The sequence below is a fragment of the Danio rerio genome, chromosome 23 (genome assembly GCF_052040795.2).
Source record: "Danio rerio strain M-AB ecotype USA chromosome 23, GRCz13ab, whole genome shotgun sequence".
Taxonomy (NCBI): domain Eukaryota; kingdom Metazoa; phylum Chordata; class Actinopteri; order Cypriniformes; family Danionidae; genus Danio; species Danio rerio.
Genome location: NC_141043.1, coordinates 39,507,168 through 39,513,217, shown reverse-complemented (window position 1 = coordinate 39,513,217; position 6,050 = coordinate 39,507,168). Strand labels below are relative to the sequence as shown.

Below are 6,050 nucleotides of genomic sequence, written 5' to 3'. Positions count from 1 at the left end.
GAACGAAAATGAATGAATAAATGTACTTGGTATTTATATGAGAAAGTCTTACAAAAAATCCTTGATGTGCACAAATAAGTTATGAACTATCCCTTTAAGACCTTGTAATGAATCGTTTGAGTTAACGATTCACTGACTCACAAAAAGACTCGTTTGTCGCCACCTAACGGCGTTACTAAGCAACAAACAGAGATTATTTGAACGAGTCAATCAACAAAAAATATTCAGATTATCAGATCAAAGATTCGAGTCACTTTAGACTCGTTACTTTTAGACCAATCATGTGACTCCAAATGGCGTTCGTCGTGCGAGGAAAAGTCAGCGTGGTCATGCTATCATGTGAGTCTTATTATTTTCAAACATTTTCGCAAACATTTTGTGTGCTTGTGAAGATTTCCTTGAGTAAATTACGAGCGCTTGGTTAACGTTAAATGGAATACGTTACATTTCCCCTTTAAAAACAAACATTAGCTTTTCTAAACATTATTTTACTGTTGTTGTGTAAAGTTAGCTTTAACGTAATCTTCTGAACCGAAGGTAAAATATAGTGTTTGTAAATCGAAGTAAATCACTTCTGTTTTTTTCGCCCAGGTTTCTTATCACAGAGGTTTAAACTTTTCGTTAATAAAATCGACTAAATATGATTTTTCACTTTTTAAATGTATGAATTAACACATGTATGTAACGTTAGGCCTGTAGCGGTCTACATGGTTTTATACCCTCAAGTCCTACTGTCAGAGTAATTATAAATATTATTTTTCTTAAGTATTTGTGTTAAAATATGGCTGTCAAGTACTTAATTTATTCTGTGTCAAACTCTTATAATGTCAAATTTAATTTAAGTTTCTTTATAGTCCCCAATGAACTATAAAAAAATCATGTTCATCACTTTTAGTATAAGCATAGTTTAGTTTGACCGAAAAAACAACAAACACATTCACGACGAAATTCCTGGTATTGAACTTGCCTTAAAAAATAATTTATTAGCCTAGCAATAATAATGTAACTATATTTGTATACATTACAGAACAGGAATTACATTGTCAATGTCAATGAAACATACAAGAGAAAGAAAGAAAAAATAAATTAACATTATATGAATTTGAGAGTAAAATCTTTAAGAATCAATTACAGTAACGCTATATAATTTAAAGTCATTACAAAATGAAATAGTTCTGTTTGCTTATTTTCAATTAATGAGATTGTATTTAAATAATGACAAGGCTACTTAAAAATTTAACAGCACCATTAATACTTAATGTGACGTTTGTTTTCTACTCCCATGTTGCATTTTATAATTGTTTGTCTAAAATTTACATAAACAGAAAATGAATATACGCATTTTTTCAACCCATAATGTTTTTGTATTGAAGAAATACTGTGATGCACTGTAAAAAATAATTCGTATGATTTACAGTTTTTTTAAAGGTATGAGGTTGCAAAAAAATTTATTGGCTGAATTTACCAAAACTAGATCTTTATCACTTTTAGTATAAGCATATTGTAGTTTAGTTCATCATTATATTTTAGTTTTTGATTCTAGACCAAAAAACAAAAGCAAACAAATTCACTAAATGCCTGAAATTGTTTTTATGTTTAATTTTTATTTATTTATTTATTATTACATAAACAATAAAGGAATAGGCACATTTTCCAACCCCAAGGATATTTTTTTTATCTTTCTTTTGATCTTATTTTTTAAGTTATGTGGTTGCAAACCATTTTTATAGGCTAAATTTTCCCTTGAACTATAAAAATTATCATAGATGTTGATTACTTTTGTAATGAGTATGTTTTAATTTGACCAAAAAACAGATCATTAACAGTTGCTTCAATTTTTTTTTCTATTCCCCTGTTGCTTCGACTTTTTTTTCTAATGTTGCATTTTACAATTGTTTGTCTAAAATGTAAACACTAAAACCCAACAGTCAACTTTATCAAATGAAATGAGTGTAGTTAACTCAAAATTGACTGAAAGTTAATTCTGCTAAAACTACTAATTCTACTAAAACTATTATTTGAAAAGAGTTTTGAACTCAGTGTGGAAGGTAATGAGTTAAGTAAATACCTCATTACTTCAACTTAAATGGAGAAAGTTTACAGTACTTGTATAGATAAGTTTTTTTTTTAGTTTTTTTTTTTTTACTTAAATGTTTTGTTGGAATTGGTTTCCTCAAACAGTTTGAGTCACCTTCACTTATTGGGTTTTACAGTGCTCAAATTACTTTGTTTACTCAAATTGTTTAAGTTAACATTACTCATTAGGATTAGCTTTTGAATGGAAATGGTTTGTTGCAATCGGTTTCCTCAAATGGTTTGAGTTACCTTAACTTTTTGGGTTTTACAGTGCATAAATGCACATTTTCCAACCCCAACGAAAACGTTTTTATATTGAAGAAATGCTGTGATGCACTGAAAAAATTTTTTCATTGAATTTACTAAATTATATTTTATAATATTTATTTATATAGTGGTTGCAAACTGTTTTAATGGACTGAATTTAAACAAATGATTGTACTTTTTAACCGGAGAAAAACCCAGTTTTGGTCTCCCTCTCTGGCTTGGAGCATGGTAAGGAGCTTTGGTGCCTTTTGTTTATTATTTTCGTTTTCTCCTGTGTTGTTAGAGGTAAGCTTTCTGTATTTTATTTTCTTAATTATTTTCCAGGGAAGTTTTTGATAATTTGGTTAGTTTAGTTTATTGTCATTTATTTTGGCTTAACTCTTCCCGATGTAATTTTGCTCCTTATTTTCTGTAATAAATAATATTTTCTTAATAAGTCTCAGTGGTTTGTGTTTTGGTTTATATCTTAGGGAGAACAAGTGCGGCGGCACCAGGGATTATGTTTTTAATCCCTGTTATCTTATGTTTTTGGTTTAAGGATTTTTAATTTAATTTATAACAAAATTATGTTCAACTTAATTTGATTGTTTAAGGTCATCCCATTAAAAATTGTTTGCAACCACAATCTAAAAATGTAATAAATCCAATGACTTTTTTTTTTTTTTACATTTTTTATTTATTTATTTATTTTTATTTTGTGTGTCTGTTGTGCTGCCCTCTGTCCTTCTGAATAGGACTTGCATTCAAGAACATTTGTTTTTCACCATCAGATCCACACTTTAATCTGAGGTTTCAGTGAGCCGTTCGAATGTTATGTGAAATACTAGTAAGATTTCCCTTCACTGGCAGTGTGATTGGAGCGCTGACAAACGTCTGTTAGTATATCAGAGCTGGCACCGGTGGGACAGGGGCCAAACGGCGCTCTATACAGAGTTATGAGCTTGTGAATGAAGACAGATTGGGTACTTAAGGGCATGTTCACTCCTGTAAATAGCCACAGTGGATGTAATGTGCCCCTATTTTCATTTGATGTTAGTAATTCTGGCATCTATTCAACGTTTATTCACAATAACTCAAGTGTTTATTTGAATCTGTAATGCAAGTAAAATAATCATAGACTTATCTTAATGCAATACAGATCCATTTGGTTCATGAAATACATTTCTTAACTGTCTGAGGGTGGAGATTTATGAAACAGAATTTCGACCTTAAATAAGCTGAACAACCGTGAGATTATTACTTCATCTATCAGTGGTTTTATATGGAATTAAGTTTATTTTTGGGCTTTTTTGGTCATTAAGTTGGCTGTAGCATTCAAAGTTATAAATAATTATCATTTTAGTTTGTTTTCCTCTTTAAAATTAATGAATTAATTTTTATATATATTGGATAGTACAATTGTGTTTGTGTTTTGATTCAGTTGAACGAAATGTAATTTGGAGTATATATGGGAGAGGCTTTTGTTGAACGTATGAAGATTGATGATGGAACAGATCAGCCAATGAAAAGCGATCCCAGTGTTTGATGGTCACCAGAGGGCGCTGTCAAGCACTTTTCTTTTTGGTTTTGTTTATAAAATATGCAGTTTCCTTGGTTTGAGAAATAAAAGCAGGACAGTTACGGGAGTATAATATAGCTTTAACTTTTTAAGTGTTGTGTTAATCTTTGGTATATTCAGTTAATGTAGCTGAGGTGTTTATTTTTTTCAAATGGAAATGTAGACTTTCCCCATATAACAATGCAGTGCATTTAATTTTTTTTCTTAGCAAAAATATATTTTAAAAAATCTGATTTATAGAAGACATTCACTATACAAATGATAGTTTTTAATAATGTTTTTTTTTTTTTTTTTTTTGTCAGGCATATGTAGAAGAATAATTGTATGGCAAATTAAAAAACCAAAATAAATGCCAGTGGTTTACATTGTACTCCAAATAATTATTTTAATATTGTTAAAAAATAATTTTAAGTTTACCCTTATATTATCAGTTTTACCCAATTTGTCATCAATTAATTATTAATAATTTAAAATATTTTTCAAGTAATATAATTGTTTTTTTGGTCAGAAAAAGTATGCAATTTGTGTAATATGGCTGCACGAAATTGGAACAACAGACATTGCAATATTTTAATTTACTGCAATTTATATTGATATATAAATGCAATTTAACCAAATGACTTGAATAGCTTGTAGAGAATTTATCATTTTAAATTGATTTGGATGATTATGTATGGGAGTGTATCACTAAATATAACTAAATATAATGAAAATTATAATGCAAACCATATAATAGGTGACCGTGCTTTCTGTGTGGTGGCCCCACGGCTCTGGAACTCTCTCTGGATAGCACTGAGAACTCTGGGATCAGTTAAACTTTTTAAAAAGCATTTAAAGACGCACCTTTTTGCTCAAGCTTTTAATTAACAGTATTAGTGTTTCTGTATTTGGATTTTTAATTAGTTTTATATGTTTTAACATGTCTTCTTTTAATGTCATGTGTTCCTTTAGTAGTTTTCTCATATTGTAAAGCACTTTGTGACTCAATGTCTGGAAAAGTTGCTATATAAATAAACCTTTGCTTGCTTACTTACTAATAATGATCATAATAACATCGTATTGTTTTGGGTAAATAATTATATAATTTGAAGTTACAATCTTTAAGCATTCAAATGTTGATTTGCTGTGCCCAAATGGCTTAATTAGCCTGAAATGCTTACACAGTCACAGGCCCCTATTAACACACATTCAAGTAACAAACTTGCACTCTTCAAAGTTGAAATGACTCAATATGTTGCTAACTGTATTCTCTGGTCAACTAATCCCAGCTACATTGCAGGTCCTTGTGATGGGACTGACTCGCACACAGCGATATCAATGATGAAACGATATATTGTGCAGCCCTAATATTTAATGTAATATGTGTGATGGAACAGCATTTCACCTAGATTGACATTTTGTTTTCAAGGAAGTTATTTGAATCTGTAGACCCTTGCACTTAATATATTTGCCATGTATATAAAATAAATAGCAAAAAAGGAATGCCTTGTTGCCTTTGAACAATATGTATGCTGGCACATTCTTTTAAATCATTTGTACAATATGCAATCAATCATAAAAATATACAGGACTACTGCTATAATAACAATAATAATACAAAATAAATAATAATAATTAAAAACAATAATAATAATATTAAATCAAAATTAGTTGTAAGTCGCTTTGGACAAAAGTGTCTGCTAAATGACTAAATGTAAATGATAAAATATTGTGTTATCAACAGTTAAAAAACAGCATACTTCATAAAAAAAACTGCAGGATTTGTGTGAAGAATTTATGGTAGTTGTGCTGAAGTGTCATCTATGCAGATGTAAAAATTATAAATCAAATACTGTAGTGTCTACAATTGTTGATCGATTAATTTAACATTTACAATACATTTAAAATTCACTTTTTAATTTCTATTATTTACATAGTATCATAATTGTTGAAGCTGAGGGAACTAGAAATATTTTTTTAGATATATAATGAATGCTCTAAAGGCATGTCTTGTCTTCATTTCATTCCTCACTTTTTAATAGAGAAAAATGTAAGTGTGTTTGAAACATCTATCTTACTGTTTTAAAAATAAAACTGCAGGTCATTAATGGAAACTCTTAAAAGAAAACCCAAACATATCGCTAGGCTTTAGTAAATACTGTCAGATCAA

At 29.3% G+C, this 6,050-nt stretch overlaps 1 long non-coding RNA gene across 2 annotated transcripts in view; it reads left to right on the top strand.

The window, feature by feature from the left end:
* The first annotated feature begins 298 nt into the window (after positions 1-298).
* The window catches only part of si:dkey-81p22.11, a 166,707-nt gene continuing 160,955 nt past the window's right edge, over positions 299-6,050 (top strand). For both annotated transcript variants that reach the window (NR_125800.1, NR_125799.1), the window contains 1 exon segment: positions 299-339. This is a non-coding gene — a long non-coding RNA (si:dkey-81p22.11).